Source organism: Danio rerio, chromosome 4 (assembly GCF_049306965.1).
Source record: "Danio rerio strain Tuebingen ecotype United States chromosome 4, GRCz12tu, whole genome shotgun sequence".
Taxonomy (NCBI): Eukaryota; Metazoa; Chordata; class Actinopteri; order Cypriniformes; family Danionidae; genus Danio; species Danio rerio.
Window position 1 is genome coordinate 22,203,005 of NC_133179.1, and position 19,724 is coordinate 22,222,728.

At 35.8% G+C, this 19,724-nt stretch overlaps 2 long non-coding RNA genes across 9 annotated transcripts in view; one reads left to right on the forward strand and one right to left on the reverse strand.

Annotated features, from left to right (window-relative positions):
• Nucleotides 1-19,724, reverse strand: part of LOC137491398 (uncharacterized) — a 57,335-nt gene that overhangs the window by 13,657 nt on the left and 23,954 nt on the right. The window lies entirely within an intron of this gene.
• LOC141381628 (uncharacterized) lies at nucleotides 9,169-12,773 on the forward strand. The gene is made up of 4 exons (XR_012402099.1): nucleotides 9,169-9,257; nucleotides 9,344-9,512; nucleotides 10,821-12,541; nucleotides 12,613-12,773. It is a non-coding gene; the product is annotated as an uncharacterized lncRNA (long non-coding RNA).

Here is a 19,724-nt window from a genome sequence, read left to right on the forward strand (position 1 = left end):
AGTGTGGACTGATCCAGTGGTGTAAAGTATCAAATAACAAATACTCAAATTACTGTAATTGAGTAGTCTTTCCTCAGGAACTGTACTTTACTAAGTCGTTTTAAAATGTACTTACTTTCCCTAGATTACATTTTTAGGTCAGTTTCTGTGCTTTTTACTCCACTACTTTCCTTTATCCTGCAGTCACTACTTTATTTATTTATTTATTTTTTGTCTATGAGGATTGGCTGAGTAGAAAATCAGTCCTCTACAAATCAAATCACACATAGAAAGTAAATCGCACACATACTGACCTACTACCTTAACACATGGGTGCTTTATATGCAGCAAACCGCTTGAAAGAATTAAAAGTTTACAAGGATATATCCAAAATCTTTACATGCAGTGACCAAGAGACTGTTTAGATGCATGTCACTGATGAAAAGATGATTGATGCTACTGAATAATGACTGAAATCACCAAATTTACTTAACAAACAATCACTATATGCATGACAGAATGTTACGTTTACACATTCATGCACAAATTGCATGTCAATGACTTTTACAGCTTAATACTTACTCGCTACTCTTGAGTACTTTTAAAACAGCACATTTTTACCCATACTCTGAGTAATATTTACAACAAATACTTTTACTTTACTTGCACTACGTTTTTGGGCAAGTAATGGGCTTTTTTTACTTGTGTATGATTTTTCAGTACTCTTTCCACCATTGGACTGCTCATTATCTGAACAATGCACTGCCACCATTTTCAGACTATGTAAAGTTAAAGAAGAGTCAATTGCTAACAATGATTCAATAATAAAACAACTTTAAATTACTCAAATTATTGAGTTTTCAATACTATTAAATTTTTTTTCTCTTAAATGCTTGTCTGAATGATTCATAAATACACATTTATTAAGCCTAGTATTGAAACAGTTTGGATCACAGATGTTCTTCAATTTTGTCTATCTTAAACATGGGCAGTAAAGACCATTTGTGGTAAAAGGACATTTGCATTTGCAAGGTACACATGTAAATGGGTATTTTGAGCCGAATGTTCACAGACTTGTTCTCTAGACACCAGAGGCTTATATTACATGCAATTTGACCTTTTAAAATGTTCTCGCTTTAGTTACTGTTTTTGATATGCACATCCCTTTAGCATTAGAAATAAAGGCTGGGTGATATTGCAAAAAATTATTATGATATCATATCATTCAGTCTCAATAACTATTGAATATTTTTTAACAATCCATTTAGGAACTAGCATTTTTGTTTTTTGTTAAACCAATTTATGTTTAATGTTTAACAACATTACTAGGGCAAGTAGTTTTAATAGTCAAAAATATCTAATCTATATAATAAAATAAACGTAAGAGTTAAAGAGACTCTGAAAATGGGAAAAATAATGTTACAAAGTGTGTGCAGTGGTAAGGTGTAAATACTGAACAATCAAAGCAAATTTTGAGGTTTGATTAATAATGACACAGTGAACCTCAAACTCTGTCAACAAAACAAATTGTAATAATTAAATTTGAGCTTTCAAGTAAATGAACCAGCCATCATTTTTCAAATACACACTACAACATTACAAATTGTGTAGTTGAAGGACTACATTACCCCTATGCTAAAAACTCTTTCAGATGGGGAGCTAGTGGCTGGGATGCACAAGAAAAGAAACCAAAAAGCTACTATGGCAATAATCTTACATCCTTTTTTTATTTACAATCTCCTCACTGCTGCTAGCCACGGCGCTTATTTTGGCATGTGTTGTTATTCTGAGCTAAAGTTACAAGCGCGAGCTTTCCTTCACCATTTTCAATGTGCTTTGCACTCTCACTCCCCTGCTGTCTTACTGTAACTAGGTGACCATCAACCGTTTTCTCCAAGGATGACAAATGGACAAACCACTGCTGCAGCTCTGATTCAAGCTTTTGGAGAAAAGTGAAAAGCACTGCAGTGTTTGGATGCGCTGTGTTCGTCTAAGGTAGTTAATATGCCGTTATTACTGAAATGTGTATATTCCATACATTTGGTTAGTTCTACTTACATGAATTGCGGTGCACTTGCGTCATTTGGAAAAGTTCAGATGTATTTCAACTAGGTGTACCTGGAAAATGCTGTGTGTCACGTGCGTGCAACTTGCACACCATGTGCATGTTGTGCAAGTTGCAAATAAATTGGAGATGACAAACTTACACCCTTATTGGCATTGCTTCCAAAATGCAAGCTCAGCAGCCACAATTTAATAGAACTAGCGATTCATACCGAAACTTTATATCCAACTTTTTTTTTATCATTATTGAGAATAATGTACAGTCAATAAATACCAATATCGTTTTTATCACCCAGCCCCATTCAATATAACTGACCAATTTCAGTCCAAGCTAAAGAGTTAAAACGTGTGCTGTTAAAATAGGATGCAGTTAGCAACTATTTAGCTATAAACATCTGAATTCAATTTAAAAGGAATAGCCTCAATTTTCTTTTAGCCACCCTCATGTTGTTCCAAAGCTACAGTATGACTAAGGAAATTTGATAATGTGATTATAAATTGAGAAATTATCCACTAACCCACACAGTCAAATTCTTTGAGACAATGCTAATGCTATGCCTGAATTACATTAAGCATTCTGACACATTTCTGAATGTGGGGTGTATAATAAAAATCAAGCATGCATAGCTGGAAGTGTTTTCATTCATGTACTTCTATAAGGTATGCTTCAGGCCTAACTCTGCAGGCACACATTTTTCCCAAGGTGGCAAAAATAAAAGTAACAGTCTAAAATGCAGACATGGACATAATTACATTGTTTCATTGAGCTAGCTATAGTCTTTATCTTGACACAGCAGTAATAGTCTTGCAAATAGTCTTTTTAGGGTATAAAATGGAGGTTTTTGCTCCACAGCGTCTTTTCAGCAAGGCTGTTTTTGTCAGTGGATGATGGTGCAAACAACATTGACATGTAGTTCAGCACATTTCTGATGAGGAAGTACTTATGCCCACTCATTGCCATGGCTACTGTGGCTTACGTAACCACTTTGAGAGCACAGTGGGCAAAATGTGAACCAGCAGTCACATTTTCATTAGCAGTCATTGGTGGATTTACTTAAATGGTGCATGCAAAGACAGCAGCAATTTGCGAAATCTAATAAACTTCTACTTAACGCTGCCTTATATATCAACAATGGCCATTTTGCACATTAGTGTATTCCTGTGTTATCGGCTTGGGATGATAAGTGGCACCAGTGCAGGGTTTCAGTCTCTTTTGCTGAAGAGCTCTTGAGCTCCTCTGATTACTGCTACTTATTATCTCGAGGGAAGATAGGCGGCCATTTTTATGTATGTTTTGGTAAAAAGCTCCTTGCAGCATCAGTCGGTGTCTCTCGGTGGTCAGTGTGCATTAAAGCGCAAGATCAAGCTCACGTGTTGCTAATCAGGAAAATGCACAATGCTATATTGACATCGTTCTTTTCTCTTCAAAACAAACTGCTGTGTTTACGCTGACAAAATCAAGCTAAAATTTAAAAACAGTATCACAGAAAGGTTTCCTTCGGATGGTAAAGACCATCAAACTGTCATTTTTTGGTGATGGTTAATAAGCAATTGTTAGGGCTTTGCCATCTTTAGCAAGAAAATCGGCCTTAAAGGTGCCATAGAGTGCATTATTTATGTGTTCTTATGCTAAATTGTCCTCTAATATCTACATTATAGGTATGTAGCTTAGGTAAGTTTAAAAAAAGTTATCCAGAAATGATTTTCAATAGTTATTTAACACCAGAGAAATTACCCCCCAGAATGAAAAGCATGGTTTTTAGCTTATTTGTAATATGCTTATTTCATGCAGCCGCCATTTTCAAACATGAAAGCGAGGCTGTGGTGGGAAGAAACCCGGAAGTGTAGGATCATCACTGTAAACATTCCAACAACATGCTGTGGACTACAAACCTCCAGTTGTTGCTGCGATTTTAAAATGCAGATATAGTGTAAAAATTACTTTAATATTATTCAGTTAGGTTTAATTTAATCAATTAATAGGATATTAGACATTAAACAAAATCACAATGTCTTTAAGAGTGTCCTCCTAGGCTTCAGTTCATGGCACCAGGTAAACACTGTGGGGACGCTTCCCTGCTTCAGCCTATAACCCGGTGAGCGATAAAACAATACAGTCCTCTGTAGCACACCCTTATGTTGTTTGTAAACGTGTTGTCCTAGTACTGAAGTTTTATAAATTGTGCATACATTTAAGTGCTGCAGAGCATGTTCTTAAACACCGCTTATTTGTCATAGTATTCACCAATTCTCAACAGAAATGACTGTGATTGGCTGTGAAGGTCATCAGTTCACCGCTCGTCATTGAGTACAAACACAGATACACGGACACTGAAGCGTTTAAAGCTGCAAAGATCAGTCAATTGCTTGTCTGTGTTTGTACTCGGTGAAGTGTGGTGAACTGATGACCTTCACGGCCAATCACAGTCATTTCTGTTGAGCACTGGTGAGTACTATGACAAATCAGCGGTGTTGTGTTCAACAGCGCCTTCATTCATTCATTAATTTTCTTGTCGGCTTAGTTCCTTTATTAATCCGGGGTCGCCACAGCGGAATGAACTGCCAATTTTTTCCAGCTAGTTTTTACGCAGCGGATGCCCTTCCAGCCGCAACCCATTTCTGGGAAACATCCACACACACACTCATACAATAAGGACAGTTTAGCCCACCCAATTCACCTGTACCGCATGTTTTTGGACTGTGGGGGAAACCAGAGCACCCGGATGAAACCCATGTGAACGCAGGGAGAACATGCAAACTCCAGACAGAAACGCCAACTGAGCCGAGTCTCGAAGCAGCGACCCAGTGAACTTCTTGCTGTGAGGTGACAGCACTACCTACTGCACCACTGCTTCGACCTACAGCGCCTTAATGTTGGCAGGAAATTGATGTTTTTTTTTAGTTCAGTATTGAAATTCAGCATTGTGAAACGTTTAATATTCTGAAAGAATCAGTTCATTAACTTGGGTTTGATAAATGGCTTCTAAAATGTGTGCTTGGAAAAGAAAACGTTTCCTAACTAGTGCTAACTAGTGCCATTTTCCTTAACTTAGCTGAAAATGAGGTCTGATATCCCTTTTTATTTTCACTTTCCATTCAGAACTGACTCTTGGGTCACTTGGATAAATTTGTGTCACTTTCTCTTCGCTGATAAGATATCCACCCAGGTGCAAAACGTTCCTATGTGATTAAGGCAATCATTCTGAGTTTTTTTCTCACCGCAGCCTCGATTTTGCTTTTTAAATGGTGGCCGCAAGGAATCAGATAGTGGTGAATATTAATGAACTCTGCCCTCTCTCTCATGCACACACACGCACGCACACAGTGAGATACTCTGAAATACACACGTGCAAAATAATAATACTTACTGCATACTTTCTACTTAAATTTGAACAAACTAAGTATATGCCTTGTCAAATGGCAATAGTTTCATCTAAAGTGGAGAAATACACACACGACTGTACATCCAGATACAGCTCCAATGTAATCGCTTAATTTCCTGATGAATGGTGCGGGGCCTAATTACCAACACTGATGAGAGGAGGTGCACACTCTGACGCAACGGTGTCATGAAAACCACCTCTCACTTAACATCAGCAAAACCAAGGAGCTGGCGGTGGATTTCAAGAGAGAGAAAAGAGAACACGCTCCCATCACCATCAACAGGACACCAGGGTCAGCACTTTCAAGTTTCTTGGAGTCCACATCGCTGAAGATCTGACATGGACTGCTCGCAAAGATGCAGTGTTGAGAAAGGCACAACAATGTCTCTTCTTCCTCAGGTGGTTTAGGAGGTTTGGAATGAGCCCCAACGTTCATTCTACACCTGCATTGTGCAGAGCATCCTGACTGGCTGCATCACCCCTTGGTATAGAAAAAGCGCCAGCAGCAATCGCAAAGGTCTACATAGGGTTGTGTGACCTGCTGGCCACGTAGTAGAAGGTGAGCTTCCCTCTCTTCGGGACATCTACACCAAACGGTGCATAAGAAAAGCCAAGAGAATCATCAGTGACTCCAGCCACCCATGCCATGGACTCTTCTTTCTACTACCCTCAGGCAGACGGTTCTGCAGCATCCACTTACGCACCAGCCAACTGAGGGAAAGTTTCTTCCCACAGACTATCAGGCTAATGAACACTTCACACACCTCACACAAACTCTTTCCATACCCCTCACTGTATACCATCAAGATGTAGCATGCACAGAACTTTAACCGAATCCTTATATAAAACATTATTGCCTACAATAATTTTCCACCGACAGTCAAACTATGTGTACACTTTTTTGACTGTGTACTTGTCTATCTGTGTCTACATGTGTGTAATGTGTGTTTTTCTTTACGTATTTGTTGACTTTCACATATTTATTGTTGTTTACATATTTATTGTAAGCATTGCTGGTATATTGTTTTGTTTTTTAAGTACTCTGTATTTTGCACTGTCAGGAGCCAGCGCCTAAACTTTTTACTCATCATAGTACATGTGCTGCTGATGATGTGACAATAAAAGTGATTTCATTTAAAGAGGTTTACGTTAGAAGCAAGAGATTTATCTGTAGACACACAGACAACATTTAGTCAATAAAATATTGCAGAAAATGCATTAACATCTACATAAACATGAATTTTCTAAAGTTTATTACTATTCTTTCACTTGAGAAAATTCACATTAAGAGCTAAGAGATATGACACGATGCATAAACTTGCACTAATCACTTATAGTTAGCACTTCACTCATGAATCAGTTGCCTCATGAAAAATACATGCAATAAATTATACAAATATATGTTAAACTAACATAAACACATTTAAACAGACCATATGCCTCTTCGAGGTGGCGCTGAATAAATGTATAAACCATATATCCTGCATTTGGCATTTTTTTGCACTGTAAACAGATGATGGCCGCCTGCTTTATAGAAAGATCATTCACTCCTCCTGCCTCTTCCGTTTTAAAATTAAGAGTCCCACATGCTTATTAAGTTAAAAACAAGCTAAAAATAACATATATATATATATATATATATATATATATATATATATATATATATATATATATATATATATATATATATATATATATATATATATATAGGGGGGAAATATCATTGTAGTAATGTCACTAGGAAACTTTGTAGCCAATCAAACGCAACCTCAGGTATGCATATTATTTATCCAGTGTGCAATGTAACAGTTGGTGTTTTGTTCCGATTGACCTGTTTATCACCAGGATTTTACAGGCACAGGATTTACATGGGAATAAAAAACACTGGAGTTTGAGGCTCACAATATGTCATTTCGATGAACTGAACTCTTATTATTCAGCTATGCCTAGATACACTGCAAAAAATGCTTTTCTTGCTTAGATTTTTTGTCTTGTTTCTAGTCTAAATATCTAAAATTTCTTATATCAAGAAGCATTTTCTAAACAAGCCAAACATATTGTCTTGTTTTGAGAAATAATATGCCAATATTAACTGAGTGCCAATGGCGTAAGCAAATAAATCTTGTTTTTTCTTTTGACGTAAGATTATTTTGCTTACCCCATTGGCAGATTATTTTGCTTGTTTTAAGGAAAAACTCACTTAATATTGGCATATTATTTCTCAAAACAAGACAAGACGATACGTTTTGCTTGTCTAGAAAACTCTTCTTGATTTAGGAATTTTTTGATATTTGGACTAGAAACAAGACAAAAAATCTAAGTAAGAAAAGCATTTTTTGCAGTGTATATCCCAATTTTTATTCTAAGAAGCCTTTAAAAAGTGATGCTTTATAGACATTGGACTGTTTTCTAATTGAAAGCGACACTGCAGAGCTCACGCAATGCAATTATCAGATGCTTTTTTCATTGTTGTACTTGTTTTTACGATTTATTGGGAGAAGCACGTATCAAACACAGTGCACTAAACACAGTTCACAGCGGAATGGGCTGCTCAGGTACTTCAGTGAGAATGAGAAGAATGAAAAACAACTTTGCTGCGAGTATATTGGGTATTTATGATCTCTATGAGATGAAGAGAGTCAAGAGGTCAGTGCACAGGAAATGCATTCTCCTTCTCACAACCAGATGTCATTCTCTGTAACAAATCTCTTGTGTCAAACAGCTTACAATTACATGGTTTATTACCTCACAATGTTCTTGGCTACCCTGAAAAGAAATCTTATGTTTTATTTTTGTAAAATATTAAAAAAATGCTTAAAGGGATAGTTCACCCAAAAATGAAAATTCTGTCATCATTTTCTCACCCTCTACTTGTTCTAATCTTATGTTTCTGAAGAAAAATCTTGGAAACTTGTAATCATTGACCAATTTTTTCTTTAATGATGAATATCAGTGGTTACAAATTTCCAACATTCTTCGAAATATCTTCCTTAGTGTTTAACTGAAAAAAGACACCCATAAAGGTATGGAACCACATGAGCGTGAGTAAATGATGAGTTATTTTTAATTTTTGAATGAAACCATCCTTTTAAAAAGTTACATTTTCTTTAACATTATTTTAACACAAGATTACGCTCTTAATGTGTGTTTTGTATTTTTTATTTGTCAAATTCTTGGTCAAGTTTTAATGTGTATATAGCATAGTTTGGTCAACTTTCTCAATAAGCAGTTTAGAGTGTTTTGTTCCATAAGGTGGGAATAAAACTGTTAGAATGTTTGTTTTGGAAAGTTTTTCCAATGTCATTCTGACCACATTTCAATAAAAAAATTTACATAATGTTTAGTCCAGTAGATGAGATAATTATTGCTAGTTATAAAATTGGTGAGGGTGAGTAAACCAGATTTTTAAAAATTATTATTATTATTTTAAAAATGTATTTTCTAGTCCAGACCAAATGAACGCAAATAACAAAATTTTCAGTGTGACTAAAAAAAACTTTAAGGACGGTGCAATGATTTCATCATTTAATTAATTTGGCACAGAATATGCATCAGATGGTCAGACTATGTGTGTCTCATACTCTCTGTGGTTAGGTTAGTAGGTTAGTTGTTTGACTCAGAACCGCATGATTAGATTACAGTAGCAAACAGGAAACGTGTGCATGACTGTGCTGCATGACTTGGTGACAGCACTCCTACTGCAAATAGATATAAATAGAAGGAACTGTTCTTCCCTTACACTATGCCAGAGTTCCTGTACTTCTCATTGCAGAGCTGACTTTCTCTCACTCTTAACACAGCAGGACCAAGCTTACCTAGACCTCAGTAGTGGTAATTATTCAATTGTGGTCAAGTTAATGGGGAACCGTCAATATTATTATTACTCGTACCTATTTAACACTTTTAAAATGTTATAGGGTGTCACGGCAGTGCAGTGGGTAGCACAATCACCTCACAGCAAGAAGATTGCTGGTTCGAGCCCTGGCTGGATCAGTTGGCATTTCTGCGTGGAGTTTGCATGTTCTACCAGTGTTTGCGTGGGTTTTCTCCAGGTACTCTGGTTTCCCCCACAATCCAAAGACATAGGTAAAATGATTAAGCTAAATTGGCCTTTGAGTGTGTATGGGTGTTTTGCAGTGTTGGGCTGTGGCTGAAAAGGCATCCGCTGAGTAAGACATATGTTAGATAAGTTGGTTAATAAAGGGAATAATGCAAAAAGAAAATGAATGAATGAATGACAAAATGTTGGAAAAAAGGTAGCGATTGATTTGTTTAGTGTTTGTTTTTAATAGTATGATATAAATTGCTAACAACATTCTTCAAAATATCGTATTTGAGTTAAACTCAAGTTTAACTCAAAACAAGTTTAAACTCAGTTTGGAAAGGGTTTGGAACTACTTTTGGGTGAGTAAACTGCGAGTAAATTTCATTTTTGTATAAATTATTCCTTAAACGATTTGTCTATTTGATTTGTGATTAGTCTAGAGTTAGAACACAGCTAATTCTGGACTAAACTGACTTTGACCTAACAATTTTAGCAGCAGAGATCAAACTAAAAAGGCATATGTCAGAGTAAGTGTGTGCAAGGAAGTTTTGTGACAGAGTTTAAATATAGAGTCGCTTGGCTAAAGTGGGTCAAGGTTGGCTGTGAAGGAAATTGCACAGATATTCAAACTCAAAAAGATGAAGAAGCTAAATTAAACATAATAAACTACAAAGTAAGTTACATGTAATTTATATTTATTTAATTCTTCATGCGAGCAACAAAAAAAATGTCTACTTGGCTTAGACTGGGTCGTGTTTGGCATTTTTGATTTCAAAATAGTTTCAGCCTCAGACATCATGACCAAAGACCGTTCCTCTGAAAACCTGATGCATAAGGTACACAATACTGAATTTTACACTTCATTTAACATTCAAAAAGGTGTTTGTAAGCAGCTAGAAATAATATCGGCTAAGCAATTTGTCACCTTGTCAGATAGTGCTGCCTCCCATTTAAAATGTTGGTAGCAAATCTGGATGATGAAATATGCTACCCATCCTATTGTGCTACCGATGGAAAATTTGATATGAAGAAGTATGGTGCAAAGCTGTAATAACAGCCTAACCAACCACAATCCCTAACCCTAAACTTATAACTATTCAAATACAGTGGAGGTAGCACAAGAGGATGGGAAATTGTTGCTACCCGCACTATAAAAAATGGTTGATTTAAACAATAGAAAACTGTAAAAACGCTACAGTAAAATGATGTAACCTGGTTAACAGTAAGTGTTCTTAATATATACGGTGAATAACCATTTTCCATAAATTCCTTATGTTTCTTCTTTTTTGGGTGACATTACATTCATTCATTCATTCATTCATTCATTTTCTTCTCCCTTCATTAATCAGGGGTCACCACAGGAGAATGAACCGCCAACTTATCCAGCATATGTTTTACACAGCGGATGCACTTCCAGCTGCAACCCATCACTGGGAAACACCCATACACTTGCATTCACATTCATATACTACAGCCAATCTAGTTTACCCAATTCACCTATAGTGCATGTCTTTGGATTTGTGGGAGGAAACCGGAGCACACAGAGAAAACCTACGCAAGCACGAGGACAAGCAACCTACACATAGAAATGCCAACTGACCAAGGCTCGAATCAGCGACCATCTTGCTGTGAGGCAATTGTGCTACCCACTGCGCCACTATAACTACCCGGGTGACATTATAATGGTTTCTTGATTAGCTTTTTAGGTAACACTTTACAATAAGGTTCATTAGTTAATGCATTTACTAATGTGAACTTAACATGAACAACACTTGTACAGCATTTATTAATCATAATTAAACATTTACTAATGCATTGTTAACATCCAAGTCCATGCTTGTTAACATTAGTTAATGCACCATGAGTTAACATGAACTAACAATGAACTACTGTATTTTCATAAACTAACGTTAACTAACATGAACAAATACAGTAGTAGATGTATTGTTCATTGTTTGTTTATGTTAGTAAATGCATTAATTAACATTAACTAATGAACCTTATTGTAAAGTGTGACCGCTTTTTATATTAGTGTTAGGGCTCATTCACACTGAATGTATCTTTGCTTGTAAAAACACAAGACGCTGCTCTTATGAATGGGTTTTTAAAAAGTGCAGCATAGAGCGAGATCCATGTGACGTGATATTATGAACATTATGTAATAACGGACCCATTAGAAATAAATGTAAACAATATGTTATGATAAGCACTTCAAGATACATCATAATATAACTCCCCCACTGTGATATAAAGGTAAATAAATCAGTTGTCATGCCAACTTTCTACTATAAACAGAAGCCACCTCCAAGCTCTTCCCATTGGTCAACTCCTTTTGAACCTGACAATAGCTACGTTTTCATCCACATTTTGGACATGCGCACAAAAAAATTGGTTGATGGACACACCAAGATGCGCATAAACAACAAATGTGCATAACTGAGTAGGATAAACTTTTTATTCAATAAGATAAGATGCGCATAAACTACGATTGAAACACTTTCCACAAATTCCAGTATGTGCATTAAAAAAGGTCATGTGATTTTGTTATAAGATCATGTGATTATAAAAATGTGTGTGAATGGACAAACCAGCAGGCTGAGCACACTGTAAATCATCTGAAATGTAGTTTTGGTCATTCTAAAGCACCTTAACCATTTCAGTATTCGTTTTATTATTTTATTAATTACCTCTAGAATCAAGAGCGTCTGTGCTCTGTGTCTCACGCCTTCAAACGCCACCGCACGTTCACCGCGTGTCAGGGTTGCCTTGTAAGGTGCAAGCCATTTATTATTTTTACTGTGGATATTTGATGCCAGTAAGTCCTGAAGTGATGATTTTGTTCTCTTTGATTCATTAAATGGAAACGCTGCTTTATTCACATGTCTTTTATGAGATATTTCAGTTTTGCACATAAAGTTAATTCACATGTTTGAATGGAAACATAGCTAGTGATGAGCTGCATTGCATGTGAAAGTTGAACAACTTTCAACATGGCATGCATCTAAAAAAAGAGGGACACACAGGTCTGTCCAGAGCACGTTTACATTGAAAAACAATAGAAAAGTAGAGAGTTGCAGAGGAAAAACTCTTTATGTGTGAACAGCACCTTAGAGTTAGGGATAATGTTAGGGCAAGGTTTAGGTTAGTTTTCTAATTTTGATTAGAAATTATGTTAATTGCATTATCTTAGTTTTATAAGTGTTACCATGATGATGTTTACACTGAGGACCCTGTATATGGTTCTCTGCTTGTGGATAAGCAACTTTTGATGAGCATTAAATCATCACAACTTTCTCATCATTACATGCTTTTGGCTTTTGTTCTTATCTGTGTAACTAATGTACAATATGTAGATGTCCGTATATTTCAAAACAATGGTATATACTGTACAACGGAAAGTATTCAGACTCCCTTAAATTTTTCCCTTTTTGTTATTTTGCAGATATTTGCTAAAATAATTTAAGTTCTTTTTTCCTCATTAATGTACACACCCCAAATTTACAGAAAAACACAGAACTTTTGTCATTTTTGTAGATTTATTAAAAAGGGAAAAACTGAAATATCACATGGTCCTAAGTGTTTAGACCCTTTGCTCAGTGTTTAACACCCTTTTGATCTAATACAGCCATGAGTCTTTTTAGGAAAGATGCAAGATATACAGTTGAAGTCAGAATTATTAGCTGACCTTTGAATGTTTTTTTTTTTTTATATTTTCCAAATGATGTTTAACCAAGCAAGGAAATTTTTACAGTATGTCTGATAATATTTTTTCTTCTGGAGACAGTCTTATTTGTTTTATTTTGTCTAGAATAAAAGTTTAGTTCAGTTCAGAAAAAAAAACAATTTAAGGTCAAAATTATTAGCCCCTTTAAGCTAAATTTTAAACCATCATTATACAATAACTTGCCTAATTACCCTAGACTGCCTAGTTAACCTAATCAACCTAGTTAAGCCTTTAAATGTCACTTTAAGCTGTATAGAAGTGTCATGAACAACATCTAGTAAAATATTATTTACATTAAATATTATTTACTGTTTTCATATCCAAGATAAAATAAATCAGTTATTAGAAATGAATTATTACAACTATTATGTTTAGAAATGTGTTGAAAAAATGTTCTCTACGTTAAACAGAAAATGCGGAAAAAAATAAACGGGGCTAATAATTCTGATTTTAACTGTATATAAAACATTATAAAACAAGGAATGTTTAATTACAATAAAATTTAGAAATTTACTTTGCATTTCTACTGTAACTTTAATGTGTCTTTCATCTAAAACTGATGTAGCATGAGGTTCACAAGATGCTATAATATGAACACGATGTAATAATGAACCCATTAGAAAAAGGGGAAAAAGATTCTGGCAACCTGCAGCTTCAGATTTTTGGATTATTTTTTGCAGTGTATTTTTTGAATGTGAGCTAGCACAATCTGACAAGGTAGCACACATCGACAGAACACTGGACCAAGAATCATTTACTTCATTCCTTTCTTTCACGCCTGCTAACGGACACAAGTTTTCCAAACACACTGAAGCTTGGTCCTTAACTGGCTGAGAGACCATCACTTTTGGTTCCTGGCATCCGCACACTGTGGACGCCCCACAAACATAAACAAAACTGCAACATAAAGTCATCAATGCAGGCCTGGTCCTCTCTAATCCTTCCTGTATTCACTCTTCCATTTATACTTTCCGAGCTCCTTTGTAGGACTCAAAACTGGTATGCTGCACAGGTGACGCTCATGACCCATGACTTTTGGGTCCAACCAACTCATCAATAGGCAAGACAGGAAACTCTTTGAGAGCTTAACATTGTCATCAAGTTGAACTCTACAGTTCTGCCTGGAAACAAGTCCATTGTGACACTAAACCCTTATATGAAAGAAGCTGCTGTGTTTACAACTGTCATAATGAGCTCTTATCAACTAAATGCACATCATTCTTGCTGGTCTGTTATTGTAGAGACTTCGGTTTTACATCTTCATGCACCTAAACATAACACTGACCAAAGCAGACCATGATTGGCTTCTCAACATGCTGGTCACATGCTGTCCACTTGACCAATGAAAGCTGTGATAGAGTCCAGAGCTTCTGCCATCAGCCTGAATGTTTGGCTATGCGAGACTACTTTTATCATGGACAGATATATGACTTGTTGCTGGAAACTTGCCTGGCCGGGGCACGGTGTCAGGTCATCCAGGCCATCTACAGTGGGCAGAAAGTTCATGGCTTGTGTACTTATTGCAAACTGACGCCTCTCAATCTGCAGTGGAATCTATCAGCGGCTTGTGACAAGCTGTGATCTGCTCCTGACTGCTGTGTATTGTGTGCATGTATGTGTGTTTGAGTGTGTGACATGGCACTTGCAGAACCAGTCATTGTGCTGCTTCTTGAACTGCCTCAGGCACTTCCACTGTCAGCACATCGTAAATCAGAAATGCTAACAAATGCACAAGCCAAAATATGCAAACACACACATATACATTGTGCAATACTATATAAATCAAGGTATATACGAAGCAACTGTGTAATTATACATATTATATATACTGACAGCAAAAACACAAACAACCTACATAAAAATACCTCAGATAATATTTGAATAATGTGCAAAAAACTGTAGTACAAGCTTTATCTTGAAGATTTTTGTACAAATTATAACTAAAAGCACAATGTTGTGTTTTATTCATTCATTCATTCATTTTCCTTCAGCTTAGTCCTTTCATTCATCAGGGGTCATGACAGCGGAATGAACCGTCAACTTATGTTTTACGCAGTGGATGCCCTTCCAGCTGCAACCCTGTACTAGAAAACATCTATACACACTCATTCCCACACATAAACTTTGGCCAATTTAGTTTATTCAATTCAGCTAAAGCACAGGTCTTTGGACTGTGGGGGGAAACTAAGGCACCCGGAGGACACCCACACCATCACAGGGAGAACATGCAAACTCCACACAGTCACAGAACTCCAACTGACCAAGCCAAGACTTTATTAATGCTTATTTCATATTTTTTCTTTGAAGTTTTTTCAAGCTGCAACCCACGCACAAGAATGGAAGTGGCATGCTTACAGCATGCTAATTATTGCTAGCAGCATTCTATGCATGTTGGCAACATGCTACATAATGCTATGAAAGACCTTACATTTAAGTAATATGCAAAAATGTTAGGCCATGCCTTTTAGCATGTTGCTAACATGTTTTAAAGTCTTTTATATCTTTATGTAGCATGTTGCTAACATGTATAGCATGTTACTAGCCTTTTGGCATGTCAAATGTGAATGAATAAATGGTGTTTTGTGAACAGATTGTTGTAAAATGTCATTTTAAAAATCTTACATTTTTTGTTATATAAAAATTCCAGGGGTGGCACGGTGGCTCAGTGGTTATCACTGTTCAGTAGCACTGCTCACAGCAAGTAGGTCACTGGTTCGAGTCCTGGCTTGGCCAGTTGGCATTTCTGTGTGGAGTTTGCATGTTGTTTGGTGTTGGTTTCCCCCAGAGTCCAAAGACATGTGCTATTAGTGAATTGAATAAACGGTAGCACTTTATTTTGACGGTCCATTTGAGTATTAGTAGACTGTCTGCTTAATATCTGTTGATACTGCTGCTAAACAGACACTTACCTGACTATAAATAAATTTGCAAGTACATGTCAACTTACCCTAACCCTAACCCTAACCTAACAGTCTACTTATAATCTAATGAGAATTAGTTAGCATGTAGATGCAGTGAAACTTAAATGTAATAAACAGAACATCAAAATAAACTTTGACATAATAAACTAAATTGCCCGTAGTGTATGTGTGTGAATAAGTGTGTATGGATGTTTCCCAGAACTGGGTTGCAGCTGGAAGGGCATCCCCTGCGTAAAAGATATGCGGTTCATTTTGCTGTTGCGACCCCTGATGAATAAAGTGACTAAGCTGAAGGAAAATGAATGAATGTTATTTAAAAATTCTATGAACCATGTCAAAAAATGTAACTGTCTTAAATGTTAAAGTTGAGTCAAATTAAATGTACAAGTAAAGTCAATGAACATCACATTAAACTGAGCTTAAACATCAAGATGAATTTTGTATAACCTAAAAACTTAAGATGTAGACATTTTATTATTTACCATAACCTATAAACCAGCACTGCTATTATAATATCACTTCAAACTTAAATATTAGCCACAGTTTGTAGAGTGGCACAATCTAGATATATTTAAAATAACACTCATTTTAAAGATTTTGCAAAAATCTGTTATAATTTGGCATTATTTGCATGAATTTTATCTGACCTTGGAAATGGTTAGCTTTGATTTAACCTAAATCACGGTAATCTTTAATTTCAGTTTCAATTAAGGATTATTTGCATAAATTTTTACCTGTCCTTAGAAATAGTTAGCTTTTTTTAGGCTTAATCATGGTTAGCTTTGATTTCAGTTCCAATTTGGGGTCCTTAGAAACGGTTAGCTTTCATTTAGCCTGAAATACAAGACTATACAAAAGATCAAACTGCAAAACCGTAAAAGTGTTCCATAAATCCTCATTTTCGTAATTCCAAAAGATAAGTATGTCTCAATGTCCACACTACGGCGGGAAGAAAATAGCAAACTGTACTTGTGAGGAAGCCCTTAATGATGGAAAAAATGAGAAAACCACTAATAAACACAAACAAACACGACATGAGAAGCGAGCCCAAAGAGCAGCCCAAGATAAACACTGGGATGTATTTCGAGAGGTGCTATGACATCATCGCGACAACCTCCAACGGCGACTAACGGCTAAATATAGCAGAAATGTCAAAGCGCTGGTACATATATGTCCATGAGCGAAGTCCGGCATTCCAGAGATAACAGCAGATGGCTTGCAGATTCTGCCCTCTTCAAGAGAAACAATAACAGCCCGCACACACACTTCAGACAGGAGCATCGCAAAGCCCGAGGTGAGGTTGCTCAAAGAGGCACAAAAAGCTTGCATAATACATCCTCTCAAGACTTTCTTGTGCTATCATTGTGTAACTGAAGCTCTATCTGACATTCATTAGTGGAAAAAGTGTGTCAGAATTCTTGAAAACTCAAGATTATCAACCGTACTCTGAAGAAGTGAATGTCTCCTTGTTGTGTAATTGGGTCTGGGATTTGGGACCCAATTACACAACCTTAAGTCTGAAACAGTTCGGACATTTTGTTTGTGAGATGCAAGAAAATTGAGAATTAACCTTTAATTAATTGACGAAAGTCCAAACAATAATTTCCAACATTTTCATTGACAAAATTCATTGTTTTTTACAATAACAAATTTTGATTTAGGTCTGTTTTGGCTGTTGAAATAATTGAAACTGTTTGCCAGTCTCTTCAGGATTTTGTCCAATGGTTCTAGAAATAAATTAAAAAACATTTCATGAGATGATTTTGTGTAATTTCATAGCAAAACACAAGAACTGTAGCAAATAATGTCCAAAGTTATGAAAAAAGTCATCATAAAATCAACTGCCTTTAAAAATGGTCAAAAGTGGACAAGCTCAAAACATTTTAGACCCAAAAGATGGATCAGATTGACCAAATATAGTAATAATACCGTACTATATATAGTTTTCAATCACCTGGTTCTGGTAATGTGTGAAATTCAGATGGAGGGCAGTAAGTAAAAAACTAAATGGTAGACAGAGGGGAAAGTCTGTATTTTTGCGATTTCTACCACATTTCAAAGGCGATATAAATAGAAAATAACTACATATGTTGGTCATGATCCTTTTACCATGAAGAGGGCAGAGTTTTCTACTGAACTAAAATATATTTGCCTGTCATCAAGGCGGTAAATACTGTAAGCTATCGCATGAAAAAATACTATAGTAAATAGTAACCATACTATAGATATTTACTTGAATTAATCCGTCAAAGTACTTACTGTATATGTAGTACTGTGATATACTGAATATACTGTAGTATTCATTAACAAAGAGTTCTACACAACTTTTTTGTTGTTGTAAGAGGTGATAAGTGCTCCACAATAATAATCATCTATTTTTGCCCGCAATGGTAGCGTTTTTCGCTTAATTAACTTACCGTCAACAAACATTCAATGTTACGGTTGTTTATTCTGCCGAAACGCCAGTAAAGACTTGGATTATTACAAAACAAGATGGAGATTTCACTGCAGAAATTACATGGCAGGGTACGTTATTTATGTTCTTCTGGATTTTATATAAGTTTTGGTGATGTAAATCAGATTTTTATATAACACGTTAACATAATACACATAGCTAGGCCTGTATATGATCTTTATTAGCGTTTTCAAATGAATTATTGCATTCAAAAAAATTTGTACACATGCATGTACTGAAATAATCTTTATTAAATGCCACCTTTTCTTCTGTTTTTCAGCCAGATTCTTGAATTGCCCCCCTATATGAGCAAAAACTTTTGTAAGTTTATAAAACCTGTTTAAAATTTCTCATTCAAGCTGATTTAAATAACTATAAATAACATAAAACAGAAACATTTTGATGTTCTGCTAGCGATTCCTATGTTAAAAAAATCCCTTTCTGCCCTCCATCTGAATTTCGTGTATCATCAATGACGTCATGTGAAAATAACCTATAGCTGTAAATAAGACAAAATCAAAACTCATCTGCTAACTAGTGCCCTTGTCAAGGTTTGTACTGTTTATATTTGTAAATTTCACACTTTTACTAAAGGTAATCATGATGTACAAAACTTTTTTTAATATTATAAACATTTCAAATTTTTTCAAAAGTCTATGCGAAAAACCATTGGCTGTTTGTCGAGGATTTGAGGTTGATACTGAACTTTTTACCTTTGAGTCTTTAACTTGAATATTAGGACTTACTTTTTAGCCTGGGTTCACATATTGAGCAACACACATAAATTGCAATTTCATGCTGCATATGTGTTGAAATATGTCACATCATAGAAATAAAATGGATCGTGAATGCTGTTTTTAATGCGAAGGACCCTGAACAGGTTCAACACTTGCTGTGTATTTAATGAATTCATTTATGACTCTCACAGCTACCTAAAATGATGATTTTAGTGCAGTTTATTTTCCCTCATCTTTCAGAATGGTGATAAATCTGTTCTCCAGAGATTTCCTGACTGTGCTCTTCTGTTCTTTTGCAATGAGGGGGAAGTCATTTCACTTCCCTAATATACCAGTGCACCTGCTGACTGTGGTCCAGTGGTGCTGTGATATGCTTGAGCTGCAGTCAATTATGCTTTTATTAACGACATTCTCAT